Raw genomic sequence first — 19,206 nt, forward strand, 5'->3', positions numbered from 1 at the left:
GTGTTTCAACTCCCTTTCTACACCCTGGATGGCATTTACAATGGTAGACTCCCCAACAGTGGGTGACCTGAGGAGGTCAATGGCCACCTCACTGAGGGCAGCAGGGGTGACAGGGGCAGGGGCTGAGGTGCCTAGGGGAAGGTGATGCCCACCCTCCTGGGTGAGCGGGCACGGGGTGAACGCTGAGGGGCTGCTGGGAGGGTGGTGCTGATAGGGGAGGTGGTGGCTGTACCTGTAGAAGTGGGGGGAACAGATGGTGCCGCCACCACAAGGGAGCTCCCATCGGCGGACGAGTCCGTGTCGCTGTTTGGTGATCCGGTGACCGACGTGAAGCTCCCCTCGCCCTCCGTCCCACTGGTGTATTCAGAGTCTGTGGTGTGGCCCTCCATGGCCATGTGGGATGCAGCTCCCTCATGCTCCGGTGCCACTGTACCTCCGCCTGATGATGCTGATGCACAAAAGAACAGGGAGAGCGGAAAAGGGGGGGACGACAGAAGAAAGGCAGGTTGAGTGCATGGCTTACCGCTACCGTTGGTGGACAATACAGACACAGCAGCCCCCTGCACTACGCCGTGCTCTTGGCCTCTACAGATGCAATTCCTGGGATCTGGCCTACATGGCTATGGTGGACATCTGCACACATAGATGCCACAGGGGCATGTATACCTGTACTTGGCACTCTACTGAGGTGGGGTGGAGTGACACATGGCCTGCATTACGGAGGGGCCTAGCCTACGTAACTCGCCCTGGCCTAGGGAAACCCACAGCCCTCCTCCCCACCCAGACCCCTCCACTGCGCGCAAAGTCCCCAGAATGAGAGTGTACTCACCCCCTTGTGTCTGGTGTGATGCCCTCAAGTGCCCATCCAACTCCGGGTAGGCCACCGCCAGGATCCAGAACATCAAGGGGGTCATGGTGCGACGGGCACCCCCCCCCCCCCCACATTGGGAGGCCATCCCTAGCTGAGCCTCCGCCGTCTTCTGGCTCCAGCGGCGAATGTCCTCCCATCTTTTTCGACAGTGGGTGCCCCGTCTCTGTTGGACCCCCAGGGTCCGGACGTCCTTGGCGATGGCACGCCAAATGTCCTTCTTCTGGTGGGCGCTGACCTACATGACATGCACAGGGGAAGAAGAGAAGTCATTACCAACTGCACCGTCGATGTGAGTGGCCCCCATCCCTACCCTTGCCATGTGGCACATGCATTCACACTCCTTCATGTTCCCTGAACTCTGCCCCCTTCCAACTCACATCCAGCCCTCTCCACCCAGGCATAGCCCATACAACGTTCTCCCTGTGTACTTACCTGTTGGTCTGGAGGACCGTAGAGTAGCATGTACTGGGGGAGGACCCCATCGACTAGCTTCTCCAACTCCTGAGCAGTGAAGGCAGGGGCCCTTTCCCCAGACGCAGCATCCATTGTCTCTTCCAGACTGAGGTCACAGCAGCACTTGCAATGTAGGTCCTCTCCTGTCGAAGATCAGGTATCGAGTGATTGAACAGATAGAAAATGGCATTTACGTCCGCGGCTGGTGGACCTGTTGACAATGGAGGAGCGACATTTGATCATCACCTACAGGTTTGACCGCGCCACTATCCAGGAACTATGTACCCAGTTGGAGCCAGACCTGATGTCACCAATCCGCCATCCCACTGGAATCCCCCCTGACGTGCAGGTGCTGTCAGTGCTCCATTTCCTTGCAAGTGGCTCTTTTCAGACAACAGTGGCCATGGCATCAGGGATGTCCCAGCCTATGTTTTCCAACGTGTTGTCCAGAGTGTTGTCTGCCCTGCTGAAACACGTACGGAGCTACATCGTTTTCCCTCAGGTGGAGGATTTGGCTACAGTTAAAGGTGACTTCTATGCCCTTGAACATATCCCCAACGTCATAGGTGCTATTGATGGGACCCATGTATTTCTGGTGTCCCCCCCACAGGAGTGAACAGGTGTACAGGAACCGGAAGAGTTATAATTCTATGAATGTACAATGGTATGTTTGGCAGACCAGTACATCTCACAGGTAAATGCTATGCTCCCTGGCTCTGTGCATGACGCCTACATCCTGCGGAATAGCAGTATCCCGTATGTGATGGGTCAACTCCAGAGGCACCGTGTGTGGCTATTAGGGGACTCTGGTTACCCTAACCTGTCATGGCTATTGACCCCAGTGAGGAATCCCAGGACCAGGGAAGAGGAACGCTACAATGAGGCCCATGGGCGGACTAGGAGGGTGATCAAACGCACCTTCGGCCTCCTGAAGGCCAGGTTCAGGTGCCTCCACATGACAGGTGGTTTCCTATTCTACTCACCGAGGAAGGTGTGCCAGATCGTCATCGCCTGCTCGATGCTTCACAATCTTGCTTTGCGACGCCAGGTGCCTTTTCTGCAGGAGGATGGTCCAGATGGCGGTGTTGTGGCAGCTGTGGAGCCTGTGGAGCCTGTGGACAGTGATGAGGAGGAAGCTGAGGAAGAAGACATAGACAACAGGGAGTCAGTCATACAGCAATATTTCCAGTGACACACAGGTGAGAACATTTTATTTTACTATTACATTCACTTTCACACTTCTACCTCTATCCTGTCTGTCATTTAGTAGCAGTATTTGGTAACTGAGTTGTACCTTTCCATTACAGTTTCACAGGTGTGGTTACCAACGTGTGTCATCTGCTTGCATCCTTCATGGACTTGTGATGTGTGACATAGGTATGTTGGCTCTACAATTGAAAACGCATTTTGACACTGTCCTTGATAATACAAATTTACCAAATCACAGACAGACTCCAGATTGTTTTGTGCTTCAAGGGTGTTTATTTAAGTGCTCAAAAATGGAGGGGAGTTGTAAAATGGTGATGGGGGATGGTGGAGGAATGTCCATGGCAGAGTCCAGTCTATTGGTGAGACAGGTGCACTGCCCATATGGGCATAGGAAGTGGAGCTGGGGCAGTTTCAGTATGGACAAGTTAACAAAGTGGGACAGTGGGAGGACAATCAGGGTGGTCTCATTTCCTGGCGGGGGTTCTTGCCCTCTTGCTCTGTCCTGTTCCTGGATCTCAGGGACCACTTGTGGGGTGGTTCTGCATCTGCAGGGGTGGGGTGCTGGTGTGGTGGTCCTGTGGCGGGGCGTCCTGTCCACTTGCGCCGGCGGAGGTGGTGGGCAGTTCATCGTCCATGCTAGTGTCAGGGGCCCCTTGGAGTGCCACGGTGTCCCTCATGGTCTTTTGTATGTCCTTCAGCACCCCTACGATGGTGCCCAGGGTGGAGCTGATGGTTCTGAGCTCCTCCCTGAACCCCAAATACTGTTCGTCCTGCAGGCGCTGAGTCTCCTGAAACTTGGTCAGTACCGTAGCCATCTTCTCCTGGGAGTGGTGGTATGCTCCCATGATGGAGGAGAGGGCCTCGTGGAGGGTGGGTTCCCTTGGCCTGTCCGCCCCCTGTCGCACAGCAGCCCTCCCAGTTCCCCTGTGTTCCTGTGCCTCCGTCCCCTGGACTGTGTGCCCACTACCACTTCCCCCAGGTCCCTGTTGTTGTTGGGGTGGGTTATCCTGGGTTCCCTGTAGTGGTGGACACACCGCTGATTGACCGCTGGGTGGGTGCTGTGCTTGTGTTACCAGAGGGTGGAAGGTCAGTGTTGGCCTGTGCCTGTGCGAGGGGAACCTACTGTCCCAAGGCCCACGATGGTCCGGGCTGGTCATCAGGATCCAGTAGGGCAGATCTGCTGTCGTCACTGTGGGCCTCTTCTGAGGGTGGAGTGGAGATGTCTGGACCCTCCTGTGTGGTGACGTTCCATAGTGGTCCTGCAGGGATATAAGAGCATGATTATTGCATGTGTGTGTAATGGTGTGCAATGGGTGGGTGTGCGTGTACCCCAGTGCAAGCATTCCTGTTTGTGCGTTTGTGTGATGATGGTTAGGGGGTTGTTATGGGTATGTACAGTGAGCATGCTTTGGTGAGGGGTGAGCATGCTTAGTTGTGTCATGCAGGGCTTGGTGTTGGGATGAGTGGTTTGTGTTATTAGTACATTAGTGAGGAGTTGTAGTGATAGGGGAGGGGTGAGGGTGGGGGTGTGTGATAGCATGCAGGTAGGGTGGGGGATATGATAGTTAAGATTTGACATACCAGTGTCCATTCCTCCACCGACTCCTCTGAGGCCCTCAGGATGCATGATGGTCAAGACTTGCTCCTCCCATGTTGTTAGTTGTGGGGGAGGAGGTGGGGGTCCGCTGCCAGTCCGCTGTACCGCGATGTTGTGCCTGGAGACCACAGGACGCACCTTCCCACGTAGGTCGTTCCACCTCTTCCTGATGTCCTCCCGATTTCTTGGATGCTGTCCCACAGCGTTGACCCTGTCCACAATTCTGCGCCATAGCTCCATCTTCCTGGCTATGGAGGTGTGCTGCACCTGTGAGCCAAATAGCTGTGGCTCTACCCGTAGGATTTCCTCCACCATGACCCTGAGCTCCTCCTCGGAAAACCTGGGGTGTCTTTGGCATGACATGGGGTGGTATGGGTGATGTGTGGGGTGGTGTAAGTGTTGATGTGTGTGGTGATGTGTAGTGGTGTGTGGTGTTTTGTGCATGGAATGTTGTATGGGTGATAGTGTTGTGTGCCTCTGTGTGGTGGGGTTCTGAATTGCTGTGCTCTCTGTCTCTCGGCTTCCTCAAAATTTCTGGTCTTAGGGGTTTGTGGGTGATGTGGGTATCTGTTTTATATTGAATTGGGTGTGTGGGAGTGGTGTTTGTATGTGTATCAGGTGTGTGTTTTTTGAATTGTCCAATGTGGCGGTGTTTTGGAGATGTGTGTGTATTTTGAGCGCGGCGGTGTGTACAGCCAATGGAATACCGCGGTTGAAAGACCGCTGCGTGGATTCGTGGGTCGTAATAGCATGGGCGTGTTTGTGTTGGCGTGACGGGGGAAGAATTGTTTTCGCCAGTTTAACACTGACCTTTGGTGTGGCGGACTTGTGTGGGTGTCTGAATTTCAGCGGATTCCGAGATGTGGGTCATAATAGCTGTGGCGGAATTCCGCAGCCGCGGCGGTGTATTGGCGGTCTTCTGCACGGCGGTAAGCGGCTTTTACCACCAATGTTGTAATGACCCCCTCTGACAAGAAAGAACAATTTGTGATTTCTGTTACAAAAACTAAAGCAGATTTATGTATACGTAGCATTGGGCGAATTCCAGTGGGGATAAGCGATTGTATCTTGATTTTAACTATTGAGGGTGTAAATAATAGTAGTTTTACAGCTTCACATAATACATATTTTGTTTGTGGTAACTATGGATATTACCAACTACCTTTTGGGTGGTCAGGTGTGTGTTATGTATCTTTTCTATTACCCCCTGTGTTTTTGGCCCCTGCATCATATCACCGAGATTTTAAACTGTTCAATGACATCATTAAAAATAGATATAAAAGGACAATAAGTACAGCATTAGGTAGAGCAAACGGACACTAGGCTGCAACAATATGTTGATTTTAATTTAGGGTTGTTCTCCTTTGTGGGTGCTGCGTTAAACAGTAGGAAAGTGAGACGATTGACTAGGGTTGTGGAAGCTGTTACCAATCAGGCAGCTCTGGCACGTGGGAATATTACTGAGAAGCTCCAAATTGCGAGGATTGTAGCGCTCCAAAATCGTATGGTACTAGATGTGATATTAGCTGATCGAGGTGGTGCATGTCGCATCATCGGTAGTAGTTGCTGTGTTTTTGTTCCAGATCACTCACCTTCAGTATATGATGCAATATCTAAATTGCATAAAATTGCTGCAGAAATCCACACAGAGACTGGTACTTGGACTTTTTCTGGATGGTTTTGGGCTCTTGTTTCCACTTGGGGCTGGAAACTACGGACTATCCTGTGTGTAATGATTGCAATATTTTTCACATGCTGTATCTGTATTCAATGTGGTCCAATGTTCTGCTCCATGTGTATTACTGCTTGTATGCCTACCAAAATAAATATTACAGAAATGAAAGCACAACACATGTTAGATAAGGAAATAGCTGAAATGATGAGCATAAATATACAAAATGAATATTTAGATTATCCCAGATATACGAATGTCTTCAGCTAATGCTGAAAGGGTCGTCTGTTGTAAGTCAGTAGCGATTAGATTAAGCATTAGCAGAAGACATTTTGTATTTAGCAACTATTGTGAACATTTCACGGACTCCATTTTGTATTCGTGGCAGCCATTTTCTCTGCCATGTGCTCTCCATGTGCTCTGTCCTACCTTTCTGTTAACTACTCTTGAAAATCTGTCTAGTGACAAGTTATATTTAGCATCTCCCACTTTCGCACATGCCCAGTAAGATTTGCAGCTGTTAGTAATCAGTAACAGACAGTAATGTGTCAACTAGTCCTTGAAAACTGTTAGCCCCTCCTACCTGTCAACTGTGCATTTCCATATGACCTTGTATGTATGTAAGTCTTGCTTCTATAACTGTACCACCTTCTTTTAGCCCCTGCGTGGCTATAAAAGGACCATGTTCTCTTAGTTCAGTGTGCTACTTCAAACATTACTGAAGGGTGCTGTTTGAACTGTAGTACCACCTCATGAGGTTTAATAAACTTTGTCTTGTATTTCAGTTTCTGTGCCAACTTCTGAGGACTTTGTGCAGAGAAGGGCGAACCCCTTGCACTAGTAGGCCTTGCTGAGGCTTACTTCGACAATGTGAATGCCAAGTATCCTGGCTCCGTGCATGACGCTTACATTTTGAGGAATAGCAGCATCCCTTATGTGATGGACCAACTCCAGAGGGACTGTGTGTGGCTAATAGGTGAGCCCAAGGTCCCCACACAGTATAAATAGGTGTCTGGGTATGAGGTAGTCCCTAAGGGTTAGTGTGTGTCTAACAGATTTCCCTCGACATTTGCAGGTGACTCTAGTTACCCCAGCCTCTCATGGCTACTGACCCCAGTGAGGAATGCCAGGACAAGGGCAGAGGACCGCTACAATGAAGCACATGGGCAAACTAGGCGTATTATTGAGCGGACATTCGGCTTCCCAAAGTCCAGATTCCAGTGCCTCCATCTAACAGGTGGCTCCCTATACTACTCACAGAAGAAGGTGTGCAAGATAATCGTGGCATGCTGCATGTTGCACAACCTGGCTTTGCAACGCCAGGTGCCTTTTCTGTAGGAGGATGGGCTTGATGATGGGTTTGTGCAGCTGTGGAGCCTGTGGACAGTGAGGAAGAGGAGGCATAGGAAGAAGATATTGACAACCGAAACAACATCATCATGCAGTACTTCCAGTGAGACACAGGTAAGAGACTGGCAATGCTCATCTCATATCTGACTACTGTAGGACATTGTATAAGTCAGCCTCTTAACCTCTGTGTATGGACCCTGACAGTTCACTTTGGCTTTCAGTTTCACAGATCTGGGTAACTCAATCTGCCTTCCGCTATGTTTACTGCTGCCCAACAACTGTCATACATTGGTATGTGCAAATGAACATTTACATTGATATTTGTTGAATTAGTTGTAATTATACATTTATGAAAGTATAGGCTGACTCCAGATTGTTTTGTGATTCAAGGGTGTTTATTTATGGGCTAATGTGTATAGGGGTATGTGGAAGGGGCTGGGGTGATGGTGGAGGAATGTCCAGGATAGAGTCCAGTCTCTTGGTATCACAGGTGCATTGTCCAAGGGGGGATAGGAAGTGAAGCAATGGCAGTTCAAGGTGGACAGGGTGACATTGTGGGACAGAAGGGTGACAATCAGGAGTGTCTTATTTCCTGGTGGGGGTCTTGGCAATGTTCTCTGTCTTCTGCCTGGATCGCAGGGACCGTTTGCGGGGTGGTTCTCCTTCTACTGGGGGGTGGGGGTGCTGATGGCCTGTTGGTCCTGTGGTGGGACCTCCTGTCCACTAGCACCGGCGGACGTGGAAGGCTGTTCATTGTTTGGGCTGGTGTCAGGGGCCTGCCTGGTGGTATGCTGCTGTCTCTCTCATGGTGTTGGCCATGTCTGCCAGCACCCCTGCAATGGTGACCAGGTGGGTGTTAATGGACTTCAAGTCCTCCCTGATCCCCAGGTACTGTCACTCCTGCAGCCACTGGGTCTCCTGAAACTTTTCCAGTACCGTGCCCATGGTCTCCTGGGAATGGTGGTATGCTCCCATTATGTGCCTTGTGGAGGGTGGGTTCCCTGGGCCTGTCCTCCCCCTGTCGCACAGCAGCCCTCCCAGTTCCCCTGTTTCCCTCGGCCTCTGTCTCCTGAACGGTGTGCCCACTGCCACTGTCCCCAGGTCCCTGTTGTTGTTGAGGTGGTGGGTTAGCCTGGGTTCCCTGTAGTGGTGGACACACTTCTGCTTGACGTGTCCTGGTGACAGAGGTATGGGCCCGCTGGGTAGGTGCTGTGCTGGTATTTCCAGAGGGTGGAGGCTCTGTGGTGGCCTGTGACTGTGTGAGGGGAACCGACTGTCCTGAGGTCCCAGATGGGCAGGGCTGGTCATCTAGATCGAGTTGGACAGAGCTGCTGTCATCACTGTGGAACTCTTCTGTTGGTGGTGTGGACATGTGTGGACCCTCCTGTAAGGTGACGGGTAGGGGTCCTGCAGGGGTGTAAAAGCATGATTATTGCATCTGAGTGTACCATGGTGTGCAATGGGTGGGTGACCGTGTACCCCAGTGCTTGCATTCCTGTGTGGGACCTTGTGTGATGATGGTTTAGGGGGGTGTATGGGTATGTGCCGTGGCCATGCATTGGTGATGGGTGTCCATGCTATGGTGTTGCATGCAGGGCTTGGTGTTGGGATGGGTGGTTTGTGATACTGGGACATTTGTGAGGAGTAGGAGTGATGGGGTGAGGGCTAGGGTGGGGGTATGTATTGGCATGCAGGTAGGGTGGGGGATGTAATAGTTAAGATTTGACTTACCAGAGTCCATTCCTCCAGCTACTCCTTTGAGGCCCTCAGGATGCAGAATCGGCAAGACCTGCTCCTCCCTTGTTAGTTGTGGGGGAGGAGGTGGGGGTCCGCCGCCAGTCCACTGAACCCCAAGGTGGTGTCTGGATACCACGGAAAGCACCTTCCCCCGTAGGTCGTTCCACCTCTTCCTGATGTCATCCCTATTTCTTGGGTGCTGTCCCACTGCGTTGACCCTTTCCACTATTCTGCGCCATAGCTCCATCTTCCTAGCTATGGAGGTGTGCTGCACCTGTGATCCCAATAGCTGTGGCTCTACCTGGATGATTTCCTCCACCATGACCCTGAGCTCCTCCTCAGAGAACCTGGGGTGTCTTTGCCGTGCCATGGGGTGGTGTGGGTGATGTGTGGGGTGGTGTGTGTTGTGATATGTGGGGTAATATTTAGTGGTGTGTTGTGTGGGATGCGTGGATGTTATGTGGGTGATGGTGTTGTGTGCCTGTGGATGCTTGGTTATAGATTGTAGTGTCTCTCTCTGGCCTTCTTTCGGGATTTTTGTCATAGGGGTTTGTGGGTGATGTGGGTGTGTGTTTTTTATTGTATTGGATGTGTGGGAGTGGTGTGTGTATGTGTATCAGGTGTGTGTATTTCGGATTGTCCAATGTGGATGTGTTATGTATGTGTGAGTGTATTTTGAGCGCGGCGGTGTGTACCGCCAATGGAATACAGCGGTTGAAAGATCACCGTGTGGATTCGTGGGTCATGATAGTGTGGGCTTATTCCTGTTGGCGTGATGGTGGAGGTTTTGTTTTCGCCAGTTTATCATTGACCTTTGGTGTGGCGGACTTCTGTGGGTGCCTCAATTTTTGCGGATTCCAAGCTGTACGTCATAATGGCTGTGGCGGATTTCCTCAGCTGCGGCGGTGTGTTGGCGGTCTTCTGCACGGCGGTAAGTTTTTACCGCCAATGTTGTAATGACCCCATGGTGTCAACTTCTTCAGTGCCCAGACCACAGCAAAGGCCTCCCTCTCTGTTCTGCTTTCCTTCTCTTATCTTATGACCGAGCTTACAAAACCTCTCTGGAATGCACTTCTTAGTTTAAAGAAGACATTTATTGTTATTATTACTTCACCACGAGGTTCCTGAAAGACGAGATTAGTAGGTTGGAAGCACATGTTCAAAAGTATTCGCAGCAATGAAAGCAAAATATATCAAAGTACTTCTCAGTTGCAATGCACACAGCAAATACATGTGATTGTATTATAGCACAACTTCAAAGCAAAGCATAAATGTCAAAATTGCATCACCATAGGGCCTATTACTCCGCTTCATCCTTCTGGGGCCTGCAAGTTGATGACTCCGGTTCAACTGCGAGAAAGAGATTTTCTACCCAAACTGGGAAAGGCAACTGACGTCCGTTCCTGTCTGAAGTCAAGATATTTCCCTCTTGCTGTTGCCCAGGGCTATCGTTAAAAGCAAACTCAGTGTGAGAACCGAATAAACTTGGAGAGTGGCCAATTCTCCAAACTTCACTCGTTCCCAGACTGGATTGAGAGGTAAACACAAAATCTACGCTCTCTTATCAGCTAGGGTTTGGTGTGAAAACCACAGCTTGGAAAAACACAGCTCAACTGCAATGTCTAACTCCACATTAAAGCCAATAGTCAGCTAACCTAAATACCAAATGTAATGTCTAATGCCATGTTAAAGCCAATAGGCAGCTAAACTGAATACAGAATGTAATGTCTAACTCCATGTTAAATCCCATAGGCAGCTAACCCATATACCAAATGTAATGTCTAATGTCACGTTAAAGCCAATAGCCAGCTAAACTGAATACAACATATAGGGGCTCATTCTGAGCCCGGCGGGCGGCGGGAGCCGCCCGCCTGGAGGGAGCCGCCAAATGACCGCACCGCGGTCAAAAGACCGCGGCGGCCATTCAGACATTTCCTCTGGGCCGGCGGGCGCTCTCCAAAAGAGCGCCCGCCGGCCCAGAGGAAATGCCCCTGCAACGAGGACGCCGGCTCAGAATTGAGCCGGCGTAGTTGCAGGGGTGCGACGGGTGCAGTTTGCACCCGTCGCGTATTTCAGTGTCTGCATTGCAGACACTGAAATACACAGTGGGGCCCTCTTACGGGGGCCCCTGCAGTGCCCATGCCATTGGCATGAGCACTGCAGGGGCCCCCAGGGGCCCCGCGGCACCCTCTACCGCCATCCTTTTCCTGGCGGGCGAACCGCCAGGAACAAGTTGGCGGTAGGGGGTGTCAGAATCCCCCATGGCGGCGCAGCAAGCTGCGCCGCCATGGGGGATTCCAAGGGCAGCGGAAAACCGGCGGGAGACCGCCGGTTTTCCTTGTCTGACCGCAGCCGAATCGCCGCGGTCAGAATGCCCTGCGGGGCACCGCCGGTCTGTCGGCGGTGCTCCCGCCGACCCTGGCCCCGGCAGTCTGAGACCGCCGGGGTCAGAATGACCCCCATAATGTGCTACTGGTGAACATTGAGCAACTAATATTGTGCAGTCGTGAAACAGAAAGTCATTGGTCAAACACAATTAATAGCATCACACACCACCCTATGACCAATGATTTTTTGTTTACATACCTCGTATATCAAACAAAAACATCAACAAAAAAAAAACGTTATAAGCAAATCAGATTTGAATGATAAAAGCAATCACTGTAAAGCAATGGAAGTGGATTAACATATTGATCTCATAACCTTCTAAATCAGATACATCTACAATGAAAATACTGAAACGTATATACTCTGATTGGGATAATAGTGTCTCTAAAACAGCAAGTTGATGTAGCATGAGTGTAGGAAAGTACCATCTTGCCTGGCATGTTACCCCCATATTTCACTGTATATATGTTGTTTTAGTGTATGTGTCACTGGGACCCTGCCAGCCAGGGCCCCAGTGCTCATAAGTGTACCCTGTATGTGTTCCCTGTGTGATAGCTAACTGTCTCACTGAGGCTCTGCTAACCAGAACCTCAGTGGTTATGCTCTCTCTGCTTTCCAAATTTTCACTAACAGGCTAGTGACCAATTTCACCAATTCACATTGGCATACTGGAACACCCTTCTTATTCCCTAGTATATGGTACTGAGGTACCCAGGGTATTGGGGTTTCAGAAGATCCCTATGGGCTGCAGCATTTCTTTTGCCACCCATAGGGAGCTCTGACAATTCTTACACAGGCCTGCCACTGCAGCCTGAGTGAAATAACTTCCACGTTATTTCACAGCCATTTACCACTGCACTTAAGTAACTTATAAGTCACCTATATGTCTAACCTTTACCTGGTAAAGGTTGGCTGCTAAGTTACTTAATGTGTGGGCACCCTGGCACTAGCCAAGGTGCCCCCACATCATTCAGGGCAAATTCCCCGGAATTTGTGAGTGCGGGGACACCATTACACACGGGCACTGTACATAGGTCACTACCTATATACAGCGTCACAATGGTAACTCCGAACATGGCCATGTAACATGTCTAAGATCATGGAATTGTTATCCCAATGCCATTCTGGCATTGGGGAGACAATTCCATGATCCCCCGAGTCTCTAGCACAGACCTGGATACTGCCAAACTACCTTTCCCGGGGTTTCACTGCAGCTGCTGCTGCTGCCAACCCCTCAGACAGGTTTCTGCCCTCCTGGGGTCCAGCCAGGCTTGGCCCAGGAAGGCAGAACAAAGGACTTCCTCAGAGTGTTACACCCTCTCCCTTTGGAAAAAGGTGTCAGGGCTGGGGAGGAGTAGCCTCCCCCACCCTCTGGAAATGCTTTGATGGGCACAGATGGTGCCCATCTCTGCATGAGCCAGTCTACACCGGTTCAGGGATCCCCCAGCCCTGCTCTGGCGCAAAAATTGACAAAGGAAAGGGGAGTGACCACTCCCCTGACCTGCACCTCCCAGGAGAGGTGCCCAGAGCTCCTCCAGTGTGCTCCAGACTTCTGCCATCTTGGAAACAGAGGTGCTGCTGGCACTCTGGACTGCTCTGAGTGGCCAGTGCCAGCAGGTGACGTCAGAGACTCCTTCTCATAGGCTCTTACCTGTGTTGCTAGCCTAACCTCCTTCCTAGGTAGCCAAACCTCCTTTTCTGGCTATTTAGGGTCTCTGCTTTGGGGAATTCTTTAGATAACGAATGCAAGAGCTCATCAGAGTTCCTCTGCATCTCTCTCTTCACTTTCTGCCAAAGGATCGACTGCTGACCGCGCTGGAAGCCTGCAAAACTGCAACAAAGTAGCAAAGACGACTACTGCAACTCTGTAACGCTGATCCTGCCGCCTTCTCGACTGTTTTCCTGGTGGTGCATGCTGTGGGGGTAGTCTGCCTCCTCTCTGCACTACAAGCTCTGAAGAAATCTCCTGTGGGCTGACGGAATCACCCCCCTGCAACCGCAGGCACCAAAGAACTGCATTACCGGTACCCTGGGTCTTCTCTCAGCACGACGAGCGAGGTCCCTTGAATCCAGCAACTCTGTCCAAGTGACTCCCACAGTCCAGTGACTCTTCAGTCCAAGTTTGGTGGAGGTAAGTCCTTGCCTCCCCACGCCAGACTGCATTGCTGGGAACCGCGACTTTTGCAGCTACTCCGGCCTCTATGCACTTCCGGCGGAAATCCTTTGTGCACAGCCAAGCCTGGGTCCACAGCACTCTAACCTGCATTGCACGACTTTCTAAGTTGTCCTCCGGCGACGTGGGACTCCTTTGTGCGACTATGGGTGTACTGCCATTTGATAAAGTTTGTTTTGACCAATGACTTTGTGTTTCACCACTGCGCATATTAGTTGCTCAATGTTCACCAGTAGCACATGGTATGTGTTGTTCAGTTTAGCCGCCTATGGGCTTTGACATGGCATTAGCCATTACTTTCTGTATTCAGTTGAGCCGCCTATGGGCTTTGACATTGCATTAGTCATTACATTCTGTATTCTACCTATTGGCTTTGACATGCTGTATCCAGTCTAGCCGCCTATTGGCTTTGACATTGCATGCCTATTGACTTTGACATGATGTATTCAGTTTAACTGCCTATTGACTTTGACATGCTATTAGATATTCTGCCTATTGGCTTTGACATGATATCATATATTACATTTTGTATTCAGCTCCGCTGCCTATTGGCTTTGACATGATATTAGACATTGCATTTTGTATTCAGCTCAGCTGCCTATTGGCTTTGACATGATATTATATATTGCATTTTGTATTCAGCTCAGCTGCCTATGGGCTTTGACATGATATTATATATTGCATTTTGTATTCAGCTCAGCTGCGTATTGGCTTTGACATGACACTAGACATTGCATTTGATATTTAGGTTAGCTGCCTATTGCCTTTAACATGACATTGCATTTGATATTTAGGTTAGCTGCCTATTGCCTTTAACGTGGAGTTAGACATTGCAGTTGAGAATCCAAGCTGTATTTTTCCAAGCTGTGTTTTTGCACAAGATGAACCAAGATGTTTTGTTCTCACAGTAGACTAGACATGATAAGAGAGAGAGTACATGGGTGTTGTTCTCTCTGCTTGAGCTTGGGAACAGGAGTAGTCTTGGAGACCTGGCCAGTCTCCAAAAGGCTTGCTCAGTTTCCCAGGTCTGAGAGGAGGGGGCACACCTTTGTAACGAATGTAACAGGCTGCAGAGAGTCAGATTCGAATCTGCCGGACCTCGTGCTGGAGCTTGGCGCCAGCTGCCAGCAATCCCGTGTGGGTAGAGAAATCTCTTTCTCGCGGCTGACAGGGGTCATCAGCTTGCAGACCTTAGAAAGATGAAGCTGTAGATAGTTCCCACACGGTGAAGTATTTGTTTTGCTTTGCATTCAATATCTTATAAATATAACCTGCTGTGTATATTGCAAACTGATATATTTTGTTTGATTAACGCGGACTTGAAAGCTACTAATTCGTCATACATAAAATATTGTGGTTGGGGAAGAATTAACAACAATAAAAGTCTTCTTTGACCTCAGAAGTGCATTTCTGTTGTGTTATGTTAGTGCTTAGAAACTAGATAAGAGGAAAGCACTACAATGGGTGAGCACAATTTCACGCTTCTTCGTAGTGCCTGTTCTGGCACTTCTGCGGGTGCTGCCTGCTTTTGAGGGGGCTCCTTGTCTTGCTCTATGCCCCCTCTGTCCTCAGACGCAATTGGCAACATCCTGGTCCCTCCTGGGCCACAGCAGCATCCAAAAACCCTAACCGCACAATTTGCAGCTAGCAAGGCTTGTTGGCAGTCTTTCAGCGGGAAAACACTTCTACACAACTCTCCACGGCGTAGGGGATCCATCCTCCAAAGGGGAAGTCTCTAGCCCTTGTCGTTCCTGCAGAATCCTCAGCTTCTACTGTCCAGTAGCAGCTTCTGTGCACCCACAGCTGGCATTTCCTGGGCATCTGCCCATCTCCGACTTGCTTGTGACTTTTGGACTTGGTCCCCTTGTTCCACAGGTACCCTCGACTGGAAATCCATTGTTGTTGCATTGCTGGTTTGTGTCTTTCCTGCAGAATTCCCCTATCACGACTTCTATGTCCTTTGGGGAACTTTAGTGCACTCTGCACTCACTTTTCAGGGTCTTGGGGTGGGCTATTTTTCTAACCCTTACTATTTTCTAATAGTCCCAGTGACCCTCTAAAAGGTAAGGCAAGGACTTAAGAGTCACTGGACTGTGGGAGTCACTTGGACAGAGTTGCTGGATTCAAGGGACCTCGCTCGTCGTGCTGAGAGGAGACCCAGGGTACCGGTAATGCAGTTCTTTGGTGCCTGCGGTTGCAGGGGGACGATTCAGTCGGCCCACGGGAGATTTCTTCGGAGCTTCTAGTGCAGAGAGGAGGCAGACTACTCCCACAGCATGCAACACCAGGAAAACAGTAGAGAAGGCGGCAGGATCAGCGTTACAGAGTTGCAGTAGTCGTCTTAGCTACTTTGTTGCAGTTTCGCAGGCTTCCAGCGCGGTCAGCAGTCGATTCCTTGGCAGAAGGTGAAGAGAGAGATGCAGAGGAACTCCGATGGGCTCTTGCATTCGTTATCTAAGGAAATCCCCAAAGCAGAGACCCTAAATAGCCAGAAAAGAGGGTTTGGCTACTTAGGAGAGAAGATAGGCTAGCAACACCTGAAGGAGCCTATCAGAAGGAGTCTCTGACATCACATGCTGGCCCTGGCCACTCAGAGCAGTCCAGTGTGCCAGCAGCACCTCTGTTTTCAAGATGGCAGAGTTCTGGAGCACACTGGAGGAGCTCTGGGCACCTCCCAAGGGAGGTGCAGGTCAGGGGAGTGGTCACTCCCCTTTCCTTTGTCCAGTTTCGCGCCAGAGCAGGGCTAAGGGGTCCCTGAACCGGTGCAGACTGGCTTATGCAGAAATGGGCACCATCTGTGCCCATGAAAGCATTTCCAGAGGCTGGGGGAGGCTACTCCTCCCCTGCCTTCACACCATTTTCCAAAGGGAGAGGGTGTAACACCCTCTCTCAGAGGAAGTCCTTTGTTCTGCCATCCTGGGACAAGCCTGGCTGGACCCCAGGAGGGGAGAAACCTGTCTGAGGGGTTGGCAGCAGCAGCAGCTGCAGTGAAACCCCTGAAAAGGCAGTTTGGCAGTACCAGGGTCTGTGCTACAGACCACTGGGATCATGGGATTGTGCCAATTATGCCAGAATGGCATAGAGGGGGCAATTCCATGATCATAGACATGTTACATGGCCATATTCGGAGTTACCATTGTGAAGCTACACATAGGTAGTGACCTATGTGTAGTGCACGCGTGTAATGGTGTCCCCGCACTCACAAAGTCTGGGGAATTTGCCCTGAACAATGTGGGGGCCCCTTGGCTAGTGCCAGGGTGCCCTCACACTAAGTAACTTTGCACCTAACCTTTACCAGGTAAAGGTTAGACATATAGGTGGCTTATAAGTTACTTAAGTGCAGTGGTAAATGGCTGTGAAATAACGTGGACGTTATTTCACTCAGGCTGCAGTGGCAGGCCTGTGTAAGAATTGTCAGAGCTCCCTATGGGTGGCAAAATAAATGCTACAGCCCATAGGGCTCTCCTGGAACCCCAATACCCTGGGTACCTCAGTACCATATACTAGGGAATTATAAGGGTGTTCCAGTAAGCCAATGTAAATTGGTAAAATTGGTCACTAGACTGTTAGTGACAATTTGAAAGAAATGAGAGAGCATAACCACTGAGGTTCTGGATAGCAGAGCCTCAGTGAGACAGTTAGTCACTACACAGGTAACACATTCAGGCACACTTATGAGCACTGGGGCCCTGGCTGGCAGGGTCCCAGTGACACATACAACCAAAACAACATATATACAGTGAAAAATGGGGGTAGCATGCCAGGCAAGATGGTACTTTCCTACAGTTATGCTCTCTCTGCTTTCCAAATTGTCACTAACAGGCTAGTGACCAATTTCACCAATTCACATTGGCATACTGGAACAACCTTATAATTTCCTAGTATATGGTACTGAGGTACCCAGGGTTTTGGGGTTCCAGGAGATCCCTATGGGCTGCAGCATTTCTTTTGCCACCCATAGGGAGCTCTGACAATTCTTACACAGGCCTGCCACTGCAGCCTGCGTGAAATAACATCCACGTTATTTGAAAGCCATTTACCACTGCACTTAAGTAACTTATAAGTCACCTATATGTCTAACCTTTACCTGGTAAAGGTTGGGTGCTAAGTTACTTAGTGTGTGGGCACCCTGGTACTAGCCAAGGTGCCCTCACATCGTTCAGGGCAAATTCCCCAGACTTTGTGAGTGCGGGGACACCATTACACGCGTGCACTGTACATAGGTCACTATCTATGTACAGCGTCACAATGGTAACTCCGAACATGGCCATGTAACATGTCTAAGATCATGGAATTGACACCCCAATGCCATTCTGGCATTGGGGTGACAATTCCATGATCCCCCGAGTCTGTAGCACAGACCCCGATACTGCCAAACTACCTTTCCCGGGGTTTCACTGCAGCTGCTGCTGCTGCCAACCCCTCAGACAGGTTTCTGCCCCCCTGGGGTCCAGCCAGGCTTGGCCCAGGAAGGCAGAACAAAGGACTTCCTCAGAGAGAGGGTGTTACACCCTCTCCCTTTGGAAAAAGGTGTCAGGGCTGGGGAGGAGTAGGCTCCCCCAGCCTCTGGAAATGCTTTGATGGGCACAGATGGTGCCCATCTCTGCATAAGCCAGTCTACACCGGTTCAGGGATCCCCCAGCCCTGCTCTGGCGCGAAACTGGACAAAGGAAAGGGGAGTGACCACTCCCCTGACCTGCACTTCCCAGGGGAGGTGCCCAGAGCTCCTCCAGTGTGCTCCAGACCTCTGCCATCTTGGAAACAGAGGCGCTGCTGGCACACTGGACTGCTCTGAGTGGCCAGTGCCAGCAGGTGACGTCAGAGACTCCTTCTGATAGGCTCTTACCTGTGTTGCTAGCCTATCCTCCTTCCTAGGTAGCCAAACCTCCTTTTCTGGCTATTTAGGGTCTCTGCTTTGGGGAATTCTTTAGATAACGAATGCAAGAGCTCATCAGAGTTCCTCTGCATCTCTCTCTTCACCTTCTGCCAAAGGATCGACCGCTGACTGCTCAGGATGCCTGCAAAACCGCAACAAAGTAGCAAAGACGACTACTGCAACCTTGTATCGCTGATCCTGCCGCCTTCTCGACTGTTTCCTGGTGGTGCATGCTCTGGGGGTAGCCTGCCTCCTTCTTGCACCAGGAGCTCTGAAGAAATCTCCAGTGGGTCGACGGAATCTTCCCCCTGCAACCGCAGGCAACAAAAGACTGCATCACCTGTCCTCTGGGTCCCCTCTCAGCACAACGAGCGTGGTCCCTGGAACTCAGCAACTCTGTCCAAGTGACTCCCATAGTCCAGTGACTCTTCAGTCCAAGTTTGGTGGAGGTAAGTCCTTGCCTTCCCACGCTAGACTGCATTGCTGGGTACCGCGTGATTTGTAGCTGCTCCGGCTCCTGTGCACTCTTCCAGGATTTCCTTCGTGCACAGCCAAGCCTGGTTCCCCGACACTCTAACCTGCAGTGCACAACCTCCTGAGTTGTCCTCCGGCGTCGTGGGACTCCCTTTTGTGTCTTCAGGTGAGCTCCGGTTCACTCCTCTTCTAAGTGCCTGTTCTGGTACTTCTGCGGGTGCTGCCTGCATCTGTGAGGGCTTCCTGACTTTCTAACACCCCCTCTGTCTCCTCATCCAAGTGGTGACATCCTGGGCCACAGCAGCATCCAAAAACCCTAACCGCCACCCTTGCAGATAGCAAGGCTTGTTTGTGGTCTTTCTGCGTGGGAACACCTCTGCAAGCTTCTTCACGAAGTGGGACATCC

The sequence above is a fragment of the Pleurodeles waltl genome, chromosome 5 (assembly GCF_031143425.1).
Source record: "Pleurodeles waltl isolate 20211129_DDA chromosome 5, aPleWal1.hap1.20221129, whole genome shotgun sequence".
Lineage (NCBI taxonomy): Eukaryota > Metazoa > Chordata > Amphibia > Caudata > Salamandridae > Pleurodeles > Pleurodeles waltl.